An 18,103-nucleotide genomic window follows, 5' to 3' on the forward strand; every position below is an offset into this window, starting at 1 on the left:
CAATGTAATGTGCCCAGAAAAGCAATAAAAACTTGTCAAGACAGGGGCCGGGGAACTCTCCTCTTGAGACAGTGGCTGTGCCATCCCTTTTCCTCCACAGGACTTGGTAGTCTGTGTAAATTTGTCTTGTCTCATCCACAATGCTACGGACACTGCTTGCCGGTCTCTGCATCAGCTGGCGCTCAGAATAGGGACCCAGGGCTATGAGCTGTCATTGTGGACAACGCACCAGCTTGGTTGGAGTGCATGGATCAGTCCAGGTAAGGGCCGATGACAAGGAGTGCTTTTAGGTTAGGTCATAGGGTGTGAAGGATTTCAGAGGAAAAGTGGTTGAACTGGTTACACTCATCCTGGGAAGGTGTAGCACAGATTTTAGGAAGTTACTTTAAAGATATGCAGTAAACGTTTGCTGCCTCAATTCAAGGTGAGAGAGTTTTAGCAAAAAGCAAGTCTCATAACAGCCTAGGTACAATGCAGGCCTGATTCCCCATGGGAGACACTATCCATGGGCGTGGGTCCTGTGTGCTGGACTTTGCTTTCCACTGGCCTTTCTGAGTGGGAGCTGGGCTCATGCCACGAAGAATGGTCTCCTACAGACTTGTCCACACAGAAGCCATGAACAATCACAGGGATGCTTGATGACTGTGAAGACGAGGGGAGTTGGCTCAATCAGATGATTAACTGTGTCAGGTTTAAACAGCCTGATGCTCCATTCCACAAGAGGAACCACTTGCCTCTGGGGCTGGAATATTCATACTTAATTGGCTGTAATCCCTGGCAATCATTTTTTAATTAGCATAGGCTTTGTTAGTCTGCTCAGGATACCTAAAGCCTGCCCCTCGATCTTAAACAGAATAAGGATAGTTGCTACCTTTAATACCATTTCCCTTTGTGTCATCTTCCTGTCCAATCAGCCAAGGTTCCCAAATCCATTTTCTCCTTAGCTGTCAAGGCTCTCCAGAAAGTGAGCCTGTACAACCTGTCCAGTCAAAATGTCTCATGCTCCTCCTACCCAGCTTCCAGCAGACCAGGCCTCCTATTTGATGGCTGTGATTTTTGGAGGGTGCTTGTCTACCTTCTTCCTCCCATCTGCATAGCCTCCTCTTCCCCCTGCCAAAATAAAGACTTCTCCTCCAAGACCCAGCTAGTGTTCTCACTTTCCCAAAGTCTTGGCCAGTGCTGTCTAGGAGGACTTTTCCTTCTAAGTCTTTTTTGCCTCCTCCTAGCCAGCACCAAGACCTTGGCATCGAGCCATCCTCTGTGTTTTGTTCGTGCATGCTTCTCTCCACCTGGATCATGAGTGAGGCCTTCTTGCCCTGGAAAAAGAATTTCTAAGTCATCTATATCTACTCTCATTGAGTTAACTTTCTTTTTTCTTTTTTATTCTTGTGTGTGTCATATAACAGGCAAAGGCATATTCTGTTGGTCTTTAAAAGGACTCAGTACTCTAATGCCTTTTCCCTCAGCATACACTGGCTTTCTATTTGCTTTCTACCAGATGGCCCCTCCCTAAAGTCTAACAAATCTCATCATAGCTACTAATCCTTCATCTCTAATCTGTACATTGAAAACTGTAAAGGAAAGTATCTACTAGTCCTCCTCTGCTCCTAACTCAAATATAGTTCCCTAAATGCCTTTGGTCAGGTGCCAACTTCCAGCCTCTGACTCTTCTTACCAAAGCCTGTGATTATTTTCATTACATCTCTAACATTTCACCCAGTGTATGTCTTCTGTACCTTCAAATTAATTGAGAGCTCTTAGAGTGGCACACTAGGAGGGAAGCTACCGTCAGGCTTTGTGGATATAATCTTTTCCTCTGAAGAGACACACTTAAACCTAGTTCAAAGACTCTGCCAAGTCAGTGTTTTGCTGGAATTCTCCAGCTATTTTACAGTGTCACAACTGTTATAGAAACAGCCCTAACTGATACCTTTAATAGAAAACATGAAGTTATATCATCACCTGCCATCCAGTTAGTTGGTATTTTGTGGCCATGGTAACAAATCAAATTCTTAAGGCAGTAGAAGACTGTAATTTTACATTTTAACACTTCAATATGCATTTATACATTTACACATTCTAATCAAGTAACCAATTCATGCCTTTCTACATTCTCTCTTCCTGACATCACTAGCACCCAAATTATAAAGTGACACCAGTATTGCCAGGGAGTTGAGAAGAAGGTGGTTTAAACAAGTTTCCTTTGACTTGCCTGGTTCAGAATCATGGCTCATTGTGGTGAATTGCTTGTAGCCTTTCATCCTGCCGATGTTCACAGTGCCCCTTTCCTCACTCCTTTCTCTCCCCTCATCCCTACCGTAACAATTTTCATTTCCTCATCTTCCATTAATTGAGAGGTCTACTAAAATTTTAGTCCAAGTTTGGGGAGGAATGGAGGACTTCGGGAGAGGGGTCAGCACTGTGAGTCTGAGGGAGAGCTCAGGGCAGGAAGTGGAAGACAAAGGCAAAGGGGTAGAGAGAGCCAGGTGGGAGCAGAAGTCAGCTCACCATTCCACCACGTTTTGACACTGATGCCACAGGGATCCAGAACCAGAGTCTCTGCAGCTCTTCACTTTGGGACTGTGGAACAGAAATGGGCTGGTGTGCTGCAACCAGGAGGGAGCTGAGGGACAGGGCCAGCAACCTGCAGGGACCAAGAACCTCTGAGAGAGCTCTGCAGTGTGTTCAAGCAAAGCCTGACCACCAGCCTGACACCTCCAGCACAACATCACCTCTGGAACAAAGAGCTTTGTCTCCCTGAACTCCAACGCTTCTTAAACATGATACCTCTCATATAGCGGCCAGCATTGTTCCTTGGATGCAGTGCTGAGTGATATTAGTTCCCTCTCTTTCCCCTTGTCTTTTTTGGCAAAGGATGTAGAGCTTCCAAGAATTTTTTATACATCCATTTGATGTGGGGAGACTAGGTGGAAGGAAGGTGAATACCCATTCTTCATTTAGTGTAAAGTCCATAAAGTGTATGAGGTGTGTGGTGAAGTGGATCACGGAATCAGATAGGTCTGGGTTGAGATCCTACCAACATGACCAGATAGAGGCAGAGTTGCACCCTCTCTAGAAACTGCATTCCTACTCTGCAAAGTGAGGGTAATAATAACCACCTCACAAGGTTGGGTAGTGGTAGGATCTCCTGAGATAGGGATACACAAGGTCTGAGAGTCAGTGGGAAATTCCCCTGCCCCTCACATGCTCAGGGCCTACTATGGCCAACCCTGGCCCAGGTGCTTTTCACTGACGTGACCTCATCTAACTTCTGCGCAACCACACAAGGTAGGTATGATCACTTTCATCTTACAGACAAAGAAATCAGATAAATAACTCACTAAGGACATCTGACCAGAGAGCAAACTGTGGAAGTGCCACATTTCTGGCTCTATCTCAAGCCTTTTCTCCTGTTTAGGGAGCTACCTCAGAACTTCTGGAACTATCCCACTGGAGGTCACCAGAAAGTTTCTGAAAAGAGTTAACCCCCAGTGTTAGGTGTTCTATGCTTTCATTTGTAGGGCATCTGAACTAAGTAACATCCCTAAGCTGAGGTAATGCATCTATCTCTCTATATTGCTGACCTCAGAGTCCTAAAGCCTGGGAAGAAAGACCACAGCTGGGAAAACAGTGAGTTTTTAAGTTTAGGAAACATATTGTTCTTTTCTGCCTTGAGTCATTCCTGTTTAAACAAGATCAACTGATTCAAAATTATCAATTATCCATATGAGTAATGTAATGCCAATATTTGAGGACTTTTACCAGCACCGGACTTCTGGTACCCTCCCCTCTCAACTGTACTCCAGCTGCCACTGAGTATTTTTTTTTTAAACTGGAAACAGTGGAGAGAGGACAAAAGAGAAAGAAGAAAAGGGAAGGCAGCCCTGGCTGGCATAGCTCAGTGGACTGAGCGCAGGCTGCGAACCAAAGTGTTGCAGGTTCGATTCCCAGTCAGGGTACATGCCTGGGTTGCAGGCCATGACCCCCAGCAACTGCACATTGATGTTTCTCTCTCTCTCTAGCTCCCTCCCTTCCCTCTCTAAAAATAAATAAATAAAATCTTTAAAAAAGAAAAAAAAGAAAAGGGAAGGCAGAGAGGAGACTGTCATAGATCTCATAGATGTCTCTCCCAGATCTCTGAGCTCTTAAACTGGCCTTAAACACTAAGAATTTTCTAGACATTCTACTGCAGGCACCAGTAAATATTCTCTGGTTTGGAATGGGCCAGAATGCCAGGAAGAGAGCACTCTGGAAACAGCCCTTGTCCAATGACAGGCGAGACTGGAGAAGAAGTGCCCCAGTCTTCCTCCCTTCCTGTCTCTCTTGCCGTCTCTCCTACCTGTGCCTCCTGGGCTCACCTTCTAAATGAGTGACCAACACTCAAATCATTGTCTCAGGACCAGCTGCTGGATGAACCCAACCTAAGGAACAGCTTGTAATCAATCAAAGGCAGTATTGGCCTAGAAGCTGCTTCCGCAGGAAGAGAGGGCCCCTGGCTCACAACGCATCTCTGCTAACAGAATAGAGTAGGAACACCAGCTCAGTCTTTTCTCAGATACCCTGAGGCATGGAAATGAATAGTCTTCTGAGGGAAACTTGGACCACGAGTCATGATTCTACACTCTCAGTCATTGAGTGAGCTACCAAATTCCTGAGAAATATAAAGAACATTAAATGCCAATGAAAGCAAATAAAGTAATTATCTGTTAAGAAATAATTCTCAAAACACACAAAAGGTCAGTGTAAAAAATTTTTTTACATGCACTAAAAAGAACACAATATCTCTTCTGTAGTACTTCTGCCCAAAACACATAACCTTTGTCTGACATGACAGAAACACCAGACAAATCCAAATTGAGGGAGTAGCCAGTGGTGTTCTTTGAAAGCACAAATGTCATGAAAGACAAAGACAAAGACCATTTGCAGAAAATAGTTTAATTTGACAACTAAATGCAATGTTGAATCCTGGGCTAGGTCCTGAACTTGACAAAAGACATGTAGTGGGGGAAATGGTGGATCTGGAATAAGGCCTGTAGGTTAGCATGTAGTATTGTATCAATATTAATGTCCTAGTTTGGATCATTGCACTGTGGTTATTTCATATGTTAACTTCAGGGGAAGCTGGTGAAGAATATATAGGAACTCTGTCTTATTTTTACAACAGTTTTGTAAATCTAAAATTATTTTAAAGTAAAGCACATTCCCTACCAATGATTAACCTGATTGAAGATCATATCAGCACTGTAAGTCACAAACTGGAGAAAGCTTGCTTGATTGTTGCTAGTAAAAAATGCAAGAACAAGGAAAAGACACTGCCTGGTCTACTTTTTACAATCACCCAAGCTGGAACACTCATAGTAGCATAGCAAAGACATGTTTAGCCCATCCTTGGAAAAAACAGTATTTTTAAGGTGTCGTTTCTACAAGGTTCACTGAGACGCCTGAACCTGTGGTAAAAAAAAAAAAAAGTGCGTCTTATAGTCCAAAAATACAGTAACTACATGAAGACCCAACAGTTCCTCTCCCAGCCTGAGTTAAATGGCAGTTTTGAAGAAAAGAAAAATACCAGACTTGCCCAAAGTGGTGGTTAGCTTGCTCTGAAACAGCACATTATCGTCCTTGAAGTGATACATGAATTAGAAAAAAAAATGGACAATGTTCACTTAATAATATATCTGTATCTCTTTTTCATAGTCATTGGAGGCTTTATAGCTAGTGATATAAAGGCAGCAGCTCTTACAGGTTAGCCTATTTCTGACTTACTTAACAAACATCCATGAAATGCCTCCTGTGTGCCAGACGCTAGGGTTGTATGGATCAATAGGACTCAGACCATTCCCTCACCGAGTATTCATATGAACAAACTACCCCAACTAACAAACTACCCCAATTAATCACGTTATATTCATAGGTTATGATAGATCCACATGCAAAGTGTTTTTGAAACATAGGAGAGACAAGGATTAGCTCAGATGGAGAAGTCAAGTAAGGCTTTGAGGAATAAGTAGGGGTTTGTAATGAGTAAATAACATAAGGGTATGTAGACTTGTGAAATCTCGTAAGTTCAAGAGTTGAATGTGGCTAGCGTGTACATGGAAGTAGAAAGTGGAATCAGATTCCAAAGCACTACTACGGCCGAATGTTAAATAGTGACCTTCATTAGGATTCCTCAGGGTACTTAGTGAGTTAATTTTTAAAAATATTAATTCTCACTACTCCTTTTTAAGATTTTATGAAACGAATAAGCGTTAGTGGTCATAATGTTACAAATGTAGCAGAGGTTTATCTGAACAGTGAATCCTGGTGCTCATCAATGAAGAGGTTAGGAAATTCACCCAGATTTCGTAGACCTACCCACCTCATTATATTATCATTCTTGGCTATTTTACTTAAGTGGACTGCAGAGATCATGAATAATTTTAGTCCTGAATGTTTAATAAACTACAGATAGTTGTTTCAAAAGGACTTATACACAATTGAACTTTTGAATAAGAACATTTGACCTCAGCAGAGGTTGGCTCTTAATCCAAAGAGCTCTGCTTCTACCTCTGACCCTGTTTGTTTGGGGCTCTGGAATCTGTTACTGAGGGTCCCACCAAATCTCTTGTTTATAAAGGGCTTTGAAGATGAAAATTCCATAGTTGAATCAATGAGTTTCACTTCCAACATCAATGAGCCTTTTATACTTTGAAAATATCCTCTCTTCCTATAGGGAGAACAAACTGTGGATTGATTATGTGAGCATCTCGGCATCTGTCAGAAGTCCTGACTTTACCTGAAAATCCAACACAGCATTCAAGGATAACAATGGCTTGAATATAAACTACCTTTAACCTGAATGACTAGGCTTCTGTTTACTAAACATGACATTGCAAAGCCATTTACCCCTACAAATATACATCTGAAAATGGCAGCAAATACACTTACTATAGCACTTGCAGGCATAGGTTATTAGCATTGGAAAGGGTCTTAACAGTGATCTATACTCTGCATGTCACAGATTCTGAACTAGGGACAGACATGTCAGTTAAGCAGCCTGTTGTAAAGCACACAGCCAAGCAGTGCCAGAACCAGGAAAAGCCCAGGGTGCCTGATTCTGTGTAGAATGTGTTCTCTGCCTTATCAGATTGCCAGAGATTATTTCTGTAGTTCCAGTGGTTAGTAACTAGTATTCTGAAATCTTAATAGCTAATTTATGTGTTTTTAAAATCCAACTAGTTTAAAACGTGGAGAACATGGCTTTCTGCTGTACCTTGGTGTAGCAGATGGTAATGAACCTACACAGATTTTCCTCTGAGATTGTATCACTACCTGCCAGTTTTTTGTTCCTGTCCCATCAGAAGAACCTCCTGCTCATATTTTCTTTTTAGGTATTGTTTGGGCTCAACGGTGCTCTCTTCCCCCAAAATAGGTTCAAGTCCTGACTCCTGTACATATGGCCTTTTTTAGAAACAGGGGCTTTACAGATGTAGTCAAGTAAAGGTCAGGTCATACTGGGTTGGGGGTTTTGCTAATCCAACTGGTATTCTTATAAGAACAAGGAAATTTCAATGCAGAGGCCCCCAGGGAGAGTGCCATGTGAAGACAGTGGCAGGCATTGGAATGATGCATGTGTAAGCCAAGGATCACTAAAGTTGCTGGAACCAGCAGTAGTGTGTAGAGGCAAGGAAGGATACTCCCCTAAAATCTTTAGAGAGAGCGTGGCTTTGCTGATACTGTAATTCAGCCTTCTAGCCTCTGCACCTGTGGGCAAACACATTTATGTACTTTAAGCCACCGTTTTATAGTAATTTGTTAGGGCAATCCCTAGGAAATTAATATAAGCATGTTATTAAATTAGATGCTAAAATCCATTAATATACCAATAGATAAAAGTTATAAAAAGGTATGACCAAAAATATAATTATTAACCATAGAAAAAAATATATTCAACCTTGTTTTATATTAAAGAAATGCACATTAAAATACCAATGTGGCCCTGGCTGGTGTGGCTCAGTGGATTGAGGGTGGGGCAGAGGGAGAACCAAAGGGTAGTCAGTTCTATTCCCAGTCAGGGTACATGCCTGGGTTGTGGGCCAGGTACCCAGTAAGGGGGTGTATGAGAGGCAACCACACATTGATGTTTCTCTCCCTGTCTTTCTCCTTCCCTTCCCCTCTCTCTAAAAATAGATAAATAAGATCTTTTTGAAAGAACTACCAATATAGTAGTTCTTTGATTAAAGTAGCAATGATTCAACATCATGTCAATAGTCAATGCAAGTCCATCTGTGGGAAACTGACACACTAAAACATTATCGAAGGACATATAGAAATGACACAACCCTACTGAGAAACAATTTATGAGTACTTATTTAGTAGCACTTGGATAAAACCTGTGGGCATCTGATCAGATTCAAGAGGAGCAGAGTAAAGTTTCAAGAACACACAACAACAACAGGCAGTCAAACATGTCACTGAGTGCCAGACTTTATCAAATAGCAGTTTAGTTACCTGCCTCTCTGACCCTCCTGGGCCGTACAACCTACCCTCTGATAAAGCACATAAAATTCTCAAACAAAAGTCTGACAGCACAGGCACTTCTTGATAATCCTTAATATTACTTATTAAGTATCACTTCATATCACTCCTTAATAACACTTAAGCTGAATTTAAAGAGATCTTATTCCAAAATCCCACTCCAGTCTTAAAAATTATAATATATTCTACAACTCTTTTTAGTAAAAGATGCTAGTTTTGGTAGAGAATTAATTTCTCGAAGAAATCCTGAGGCTTCTTCTATCTTCCCAGTGTTACTGAAGATGAAATTCAGTCTCAGAAATAGTAGGCAGCCTGAACCAGGCCCCTGGGCTATTTGTTAGCCAACACAGGACTAGAACCCACATCTTCTCATTTCAGTTTAGTGGTTTTTCACTCCTCTGTGATGCTATGAAAGCATTTGCACTGACATTTTCAAAGTTGGAGGAGACTTAGATGACAACTTATAGATGAGGACACTAAAGCCCAAGGAGGGTAAATGACTTTGCTACATTCACATGGTGACTACAGGGTGTGCGTCCTGTCATGGGGCCACAGGACCACAACACTCATAAGTACCTGAACACCTTTAATCTAACTTCTGTCACTGCACAGATTTCTTGCACCCAAATCTATTCAGCATTCCTTGAACAGATATTTTTGTGGGCCTACTGTGTGACAGCCTTGTGCTAGGGGCTATCTGCCCAAGCCAAGCAGACCCAGAGGTCAGCAATGTTGGTAGATATTGTATCCCCCAGAGCTGAGCCCATCCATTTAGCTTTGGGAGAATTTAGCTAATGAATTTTCTACATTTCCTAGTTGTTTCTGCCCATGATTGTTTATTTGAAAATAAGGAATTTTTGTGGCCTGGAAGTGAGAGACCATTCAGAACTTCAGACAAAGAATTTTCTGTGAATAATCTGCTTAGGAAAACTTCTCCTCAACACACCAGCCCAACAGAGCTGAATGCTCTCTGTGCAGCTTCTGAGGCTGACTGCTGTCCAGCGGGAACTGAGAACTTCTTAATTTGGCTCAGGAAAGTGAACATGGAATTTTCTGGAGATCCAAAAACTTATCTAAAAAGATTGTGCTCAATTTGCAAACATCTCTGAGACTAATACCCTTGCCTCTAGTCAGGCAAATGAATCTCTCCAGAGGACTCTTTGAATATTTATGCTCAATAAATACCATTATCATTTCATTATGTTCCCTTTATCCAGTAGTAATTCTAAGGATTAGCTAAAAGTTCCTGGTTTGCAAAAATGAATTCTGTCTAAAATTACTATTAAAATGTGGAAGTGGAGTGCATGACATCATTTTCAACCTTGAGTGATAGTCTTTTGTAAAAGGAATTAAACTCCTAACTGAGGAAATGATTTTAACCTTGAACAAGTATAATTTTATAAGAGACACAGCCTTTAAGCCTTCATTAAAAATATATATTTGTTTTTCCTGACCGGGTAGATCAGTTGGTTAGAGTGTCATCCAGATAGGCCAAGGTTATAGCAGGTTTGATCCCCAGTCAGGGCACATACAAGAATCAATCAATGAATGCATAAATAAGTAAACAACAAATCAATGTCTCTTGGTCTCTCTCTCCCTCCTACCCCCTTTCTCTCTATAAAAAAAATCAATAAAATTGATATGTCATCTGTTACCCAACTATTGCAAATCTGAAGGCAAGAGAAAGGAGTTTTCTGTTTTTTGTTTTTTGTGGTTTTTTTTATGCTGATCAGTGTTTTAGTTTGCTAAGGCTAACATAATGAAGTATCACAAACTGAGTGTCTAAAACAACAAAAATGGATGGTTTCACAGCTCTGAAGACTAGAAGTTCAGGATTAAGGTGTCAGCAGGGCTGGTTCCTTCTGAGAGCTGTGAGTGCAGCATCTGTTCCAGGCCTCTCTCCTTGGCTTGTAGATGGTGGTCTTCTCTTTGTGTCTCCTCATCATTCTCCCTGTGTGTGCAGCTGTGTCCAAATGTCCCCTTTCTACAAGGATACCAGTCATGGTAGACTAGGGCCCACCCTAATGACTTCATTTTAACTCAATTTCCTCTGTAAAGATCCTATCTCCAAATAAGGTCACATTCTGGAGTACATCTTGAAAACTTCAAAATATGAAGTTTTAGGAGGGCCACAATTCAACCCATAAAGATGAATAAAGCTATTCCAAGGCCCATAAAACCACTAAACTGAGGCTTTATATTTTATAGGCCAAGAGAGCAATGTTGGAGTTACTAGTGGCTAGGAGTGGTTACAACTAGGAAATACAGGAATTGTCCTCTGGCTCTCTGGGGAGCAAGCTGGCATGGTAGGAGATACTATGGGGCTCTGATGGAGCAAGTCTTGTCCTTGCATGCATGGCACAAGCTAGCAGGTGACCTGGGTGACATAATTTATATTTCACAGCAAATGTTACATTTACCAAGAGTTTAACTTATTTTTTCAGAAGTAGGATTTTTTGTCACTATTAAATGTCTGAATTTTAAGCAGATTCTTGGCATGAAGGCTCATATCCATTAGTTTGTTCACCTTTAGCACCTGTCTCATCCCTAGGAACTTTTCCAGAACTGCTACCTTCACCATGAAGCTCCATGAGTTTTCCCAGTTCCATCTTGGCTTCTTGAGCATTTTGACTTTTCTAACAAAGATATCATGGAGCAGACAAATAGATTGGCAAGCCTTCTCTATGTCTTTCCCAGTGCTATCTGGAATCATTTTATTAACCATTTCTTTCAAGGCATTTCTCTGCACCTCTCAGGTCATGATTTCCATCATCTTCCAGATTTGGCAGACCTGTTGATGCCAAGTATAGGAGGTCATCTGAATCTGATTGTGTTCTTTTGTAAAAGCAACATGGAATAGACAAAACAAATAACAATCAGTAGTCTTGACATCAACATGAGCTTTAATCATGGTCTGCCATTTTCACCACAGAGCACACTTTGCTGGCAAGATCCATGCCATGGGAATGAGGCAGGTTTTGTCCTAAACATCCTCAGTAATTAGTCTGAATTTTCTAAATGCAACTTCATCATTCTTCAGATCAGCTCAGCTCACTTCAAAAGCACCCTTGAGACCATCAGATGGGATTTTGGTTCCTTGAGTTCTCATTAGTAGTGTTTTTCCAATATTTCTTATATTGAACATAGCTGGTGCTTTCATGCGATGCCAGTCTTTCTTAGAAAGTAAATTAACCATTTTCTTTTTGCTGCTTGTCCTTGCCCACCACCATGGTGTTGGTCAGAGAGCCAAAAGGACCCAAGAGTTTAACTTTTATCTGTTCACCTCAGTGAAACCTTGTAAAGACCTAGTAAATGAGAGAATGACACCCTCTTTTAAATGGATGGAAAAAATGAATAAGAAGGTTGAGGCCCAGAGAAGTCAAATGAGGAGACACAACCTTAGCATGAACCAGTACTGGAGCCCAGAAAGTCCGTAATTCACAGCTTTTGACATTCCACTCCACATCCAGTATTTTCTTCAACTTTCTTATAAATTGCAAAGGCCAGTTTCCTGTAAATTGCAAAGGCCACTTCCAGCTCAAAATATACTGTCACAGCTAACTTCTCATGAACCTTGGGTGAAACTTTAAGCAGCTTTCTTGTCCTTCTTGTTTTGTCTATAATGGCAACATGAGGCTGATAAATATGGACTCATTTACTGTCTTGCTGAAGAACAAGGTCTCTTGGTGAGTGAAAATCCTTCAAGAGTTTCCCTGAGCCTCTGAAATTCAAGCACATGAGTGAGTATGTTTGCTTTCTTTGGAAAATGTCTCTAGCTTTTCATCAGCTTCTTTTAGAAGTCATTCATCCTTAAATGAGTAAGGACCACAGGTCTATCAGGATGGCACATCCAGTCCCTCTCTCCATAAAAAGTATCTAAGTCTTCTCTCTCCTGAGAACATTTCCCAGGGGGACCCCTTTGATGATCAAGGGCTGGCCTAACTGCCTAGAGGAGATGTACTGCTCTGGGCTAAAACTGTGAATTAAACCTATATTAGTCAACCTCTATGCGGCGTCCCTCCCCATGTGCTTCTGTGATAAACCCCAACAAGAAGTTATCCTGGGCTTCTCCAGTTCCCTGTGCCTCACACTGGATTCCTGAAAATTCCAGAGTAGAACTACTCACTGGAAAAGGGACTGGGCTCTTGGGTTTTCATGGATTTGAAAGGCTCTCGAGACAAGCATGACAACTCCATCAGGTACCATCTCCATTCTCCTTGGATAAAAGCAAAGATGTCTTCATGTCTGGGAGGGAAATCCATGGAATCTGAAGCTATAGTCAGCCACAGAACTTCTGAGTTCTCTTTACTTACTTTGCCTGGCAGAATCTCACCCAGGCACCACTCTACCTTCATCTTCATTTGGACCATTTGATGCCCTTCCCCAGCCATTCCCAACCTTCTGCCAGCAACAATCCCACATGACCCTGGAAAGTATGGGGAAATGGTGTTATAACAGGTCCTGGAGCCAGCCGTCTCCTAGACCAGGAAAACTAAGAAGCTCCAGTCAACATGCTGTCTGTCTCGTCCAACACTGGGCTGTACCCTCTCCTAGAAGCCAAACTCCCTGACTTAATGACTCGTGCTGTTCCTTCCCCTTTGGACCAGAACTTTGCTTTCTTTTGCTTCTGATGTGAGGACCTGGCTCTGTGGTCTACCCCGTGCCTCAGTTCTGCAGCCTCCCAGCCCCAACCATCTGCTCATGTCTCTGGAGCTCTCTGCTCGGCCTCCCTGTGTAGCACTGCATCTGCTCACCTGTTATGGAACCTCGGACAGCGTTTGGCTTGCCTACCACCTGTTGCTTGTCTCTGGCTATTGTATTATACCTGCATGAACTGCTTTTCCTCCTTCTCTTTCAGGTATATCTAGCACCTGCCCTAACTCAGTAAGAGTATCTATTTCCATTTCTGGCTATCTGTCTTTCCTGTGCCCACTGAAATGAACTCTTCTGAAGCTGTGGATGCTGGCATCAAAAGTTATATACAATGTGGCACACATGCAGATATATGAGTTTATTTCCTATAATTGATCTCAAATGTCCCATGATCTGCTATATCTACTTACAGGTAGAAAAAGATTTAGCATAGTTATTTTTTAAAATATTTTACTTACTTATTTTTAAAAAAAGGGGAACGGAAGGAGAAAGAGAAGGTAAGAAATATCAATGTGTAGTTGCCTCTAGCACGCCCCATCCTGGGGACCCGGCCTGCAACCCAGGCATGTGCCCTGACCGGGAATCAAACCAGTGGACCCTTTGGTTCACAGGCCTGAGCTCAAACCACTGAGCTACACCAGCCAGGAGATTTAGTGTAGTTATTATTGTTTTAAATAGTCTCTATCAGGTTAATGTAGTCTCTTTAGGGCAAATAGTCTTTCAAGTTTCTCTTTCTCTTCCTTGGGCAGCATCTGGGCACAGGGCAATTTTCAAAGGCTGGCTGACCTCCATGCTGTCGTCTAGGTGGCACAGGCCTCACAGGCTCATCCCCTGGGTCTCTTGGTTACATCTGTCGGATCCACCTTTCCACTGGGAATATACAGGAGCCCATCACTGATGTTGGCCCCTGCCTTTGTCTCAGCTGTAACATCCATGGGTTCTGTGTCCTCCTTGTCCTAACACTGAGACCCTTATGGTCCCATCAATTCTCTTTTCCCATCTGCCTGCCTTGATGTAACAGGACAGATTTCTGTTCCCCCTCCCTCCCCACTATTTACAGGCCATAGGAACCTGCATGTGACATGAAGGAAGCTGTCACCCACCATCTCTACATGAAGGCAGCCACACATAGGAGAACTAAGACCTCAGCCCTCTCTGCTTGTTGGGTCCCCTCAGCCTCTTTGAATTTCCAGATATCTCCTCCTCACACAGAGAGTGCAACAGCTACCCTTCTACTTCTGGAGCTATAGTTCTGGAGGAAGCAGACAGGGCCCCGTGATGGGGACTCCCAGTCGAAAGTGGTCTTAGATTTGACCAGGCAGGCAGGGGCCTCTGGGAAGTTGGCCTAGCTGGCTCCCATACTGGGGATCAGAAGCAAGGTTTCTGGCTAGCACGACTCCAGTGCTGGGCTGCTTACTAACACAGAAACTCAGGTACAGAAATTTTTACATGATAAAACTGGAATTGTGTGTGCATCCTGGGTCTCAGGATGAAGACAGAAGGTCTGTTCTTAGAACTGAGGCCTAAGAATGGAGGCAGTAGAACCAAAAGCATGATTCGGGTCCATCAATAACTTTCATCTCAGCATCAAAACCAAGCTATGGACACCCAACCATAAACTTATCTTTCATGTAACAGTTTACCTTTCATCTAGCACAGTTGAGTAAACTGTGCATCTTTCACCTTCTGACTTAGCTCCTTTTCTATTGTGGCCAGGATCTAGATTGTTTTCTGAGACAACATTTTCTTTATGTCATCCTTTCCTGCTCAGAAGCTGCAGGCATTCCCTGCTGTCTTAGATAAATCCACACTCCTCAGCCTGCTATTCCAGCCTTTCAGCAACTTCTTCCTCCACCCCCCAGCTACCACATTTCCCAGGAGTTCCTGCCATGGTGCTCCATTTCCATCAGGTAAGTCCTGCCTCTAATCCTCCTTTTGACAGTACTTGCTACTACTACCTCTGCTTTTTGTTTTTTAAGATTTTATTTATTTATTTTTAGAAAGAGGGGAAGGGAAGGAGGCACAGGGAGATAAACATCAATGTGCAAGAGAAACATGGCTCAATTGCCTCTCACACCCCCCCAACTAGGAACCTGACCAGCAAGCCAAGAATCGAACCAAGAGCTCTATGGACTGAACCACACCAGCCAGGGCTGCCTGGGCTCTTAAACATAACAAAATTATCTGTGCCGATTTTGTAATAGGCACACAGTCACAATGGAGGAAATAAAAATAAATGAATTCAGGCTCTGACTTGTATGAAATTTCCTTTTATGGGATTCCTTGAAGTTTCCTTTCCTATACTTTGAATTCCAAATACCACATTTTCTTAATGTCTTGTCCTAAGCCAGGTCTTTGTGAATTAATCCCTTTCTGTACTTTCTTAGTACAGATATTGATAACATTTTATATTTATTTAACTTTTTATGCTTTCAAAATATTTTCAAATAATTTTTTAACTTCAACATAGCCTGTGAGATGTCAGATAGTTATTTTACCCCCAATTTTGCATATGAGGAAATGATGCTCAGAGGCTTTGAGCAATTTGTCTGAGGTTACATAGTTAATAAATAAGGACCAAACTAGAACCAGAACTCAGGCCTCTTGCCCCTTTGCCCAGAGTCCTGTCTATTATAATACAGCACAAAGCAGGATTGCATTCAACCAGCCATGTGGAACTGAAGACTGGGTGTGATGGCTTAACTCAGGAGTGTCAAACTCATTTTCACCAGGAGCCACATCAGCCTTGTGGTTGCCCTCCAAGGGCCGAGTATAATTTCAAATCCTTAACAGTTAAGGAGTAGTTACATTTATATAGTCCTAAAATTATTTCAGCCTTTTGAAGGCAACCACGAGGCTGATGTGGCCCCCAGTCAAAATGAGTTTGACACGCCTGGCTTAACTAAACAGAGGTTTATTTTTCTCTATAGTGAGAACTTTGGAATTAAGTCATCCCAAGGCTGACATGGCAGCTCCATAATATAATCTGGTTCCAGGCTCTTTCTATATTTCTGTCTGTCACACTCACCGTGTGGTTTTTTATCCTTGCGGTGGGAAGATGATTGCCACCTTGAAGAACTAGCTCTGTGTTCCAATAAGAAAGGGCAAAGTGTGTTCCAATCAAAATGAGCTCTGGCTGGTGTGACTCAGTGGACTGAGTGCCAGCCTGAGAAGTGAAAGGTCAATGGTTTGATTCCCAGTCAGACCACATGCCTGGGTTATAGGCCAGGTTCCTGGCTAGGGGTATGCAAGAGGGAACAGATAGATGTATCTCTTGGGCATTGATGTTTCTCTCCCTGTCTTTCTCCCTTCCTTTCCCTCTCTCTAAAAATACATAAATAAAATCTTTAAAAAACAAAACCCAAAATGATACATGTCAATTATTTCTCCTTTAAGGAGCTTTCTTGGAAGCCATGTCCAGTGACTTTAGTTATTTTATTGGCTGACCTGTCTCACCTGGTCAACTCTAGTTGCAAGGGAGTCTAGGAAGCTGGGTGTGTTAATCTGGTCACATTGCCACCTAAACAAAGTGCGAGCTATTATAAGGAAAGAATGGTGGGCTGTATTTATTACAACTGCTTACCTCTCATGTCTGCCTTCTCTTGTTTTGTGTTGCCATATGACAGTTCTGTTCCACCATTTCCTTGTCCTCTTTTACCCCAGTTTCCCACCCCACAAAGAGTTACAATATCCCAAGAGAGCCAGGCTACACAGCCATTGCCTATTTCTCAGCAAAACTTCTATTTACACAGGGAGATATTAAAAGCAACAATCTATGAAAGTAATGAACACAACTGTATGAAAGCTGTATTTATCCTGGATTTTCTTCCTATTTCTCATTTCAAACACATGGTCCTACTGTTTTCATAAACAATAATTCCCAACATTTCAGTAGCCAAACTGTACCTCCTGGAAATCTGGGAGTAGTGCAAAATCCCTTTACCTGACATGTCTTAATTTTTAGCTGTTTCCAGGTCCTGGGGATACTGAGGTGAATGAAACAAGATCCTTTTTTCCAGGTGCTCTCTGTCTGGATGGGCGTATAGTCCATTGTCCTGGTCAGGCAAGTGGAGATGGTTCTGTACGTCCATGCCAAAAGGATTGCCTAGTTGGGACTAGTCTGTGATGTGTGGGGCTGCAGAGATGAGGGACACTGGGGTCTGCAGAAGGTAGGGAAGCATGGTGGGAAGGGGAGTGTTTGATCAGAACAAGGTATGCCCTGAATGTGGTATGAATTCTCTTTTTTTGCTGTAAACATATGCACTTAAAAACCCAAGTAAATGTTGGCCTCTTTGAAGCAGCCACCTAAGTGGACTTTAATCACGTTGGCCTTTGTTCAAAGCATTCTGTTCCAAATACAATTTGTTCAAATGCAACCCTTTTGTGGATTCTTTTCAAGCTTATATAGAAATCCTTTGAATTTCCTCACTGAAAAATCTTTGTCCTTTAGAATGAGATTTATTTCTGAACCAGTGGGAACTCATATGGAGACAAGATGTGAATTAGAATGAAGCAGGAAGGCTTTCTTTTAGGCAAGTTTACCTGCTGAGTTCCCAATTCCTTGGATGCACATGGAAAGCCTATAGAGAAAAAGTAAAGAATTTAAAAAGCAGTCAAAATTTGAGCAGGTCTTTATTTATTTAGGTCTAGTGTGTTTACAGGTTCTGTCACTTTCTGTCTTCTCAGTGCTAGGATTAAGTGGTTACTTTTTCACGTGTGGCAGTTACTTTATCCTGAAAGACTGTTAAACCTTCAGCATGCTATAAGCACAAAGAACTATTCACTCATCTGCTTAGGGAACATGGACGTGGAATGATTAATCCTGTAAAGCAGGTCACCCTTAAGCTGCTGATCTGGTCTGATAAACTCTGTGCTCTCATGACACTGAATAATGAGTTGAAATGTAGCAAATATACCAGAAAAGCTATTCTTT

At 42.1% G+C, this 18,103-nt stretch overlaps 1 pseudogene; it reads right to left on the bottom strand.

The window, feature by feature from the left end:
* Positions 1 to 10,997: 10,997 nt before the first annotated feature.
* LOC123813466 lies at positions 10,998 to 11,662 on the bottom strand (annotated as a pseudogene).
* Positions 11,663 to 18,103: the final 6,441 nt, after the last annotated feature.

The sequence above is a fragment of the Phyllostomus hastatus genome, unplaced genomic scaffold (assembly GCF_019186645.2).
Source record: "Phyllostomus hastatus isolate PE091 unplaced genomic scaffold, TTU_PhHast_1.1 phas_contig_152, whole genome shotgun sequence".
Lineage (NCBI taxonomy): Eukaryota > Metazoa > Chordata > Mammalia > Chiroptera > Phyllostomidae > Phyllostomus > Phyllostomus hastatus.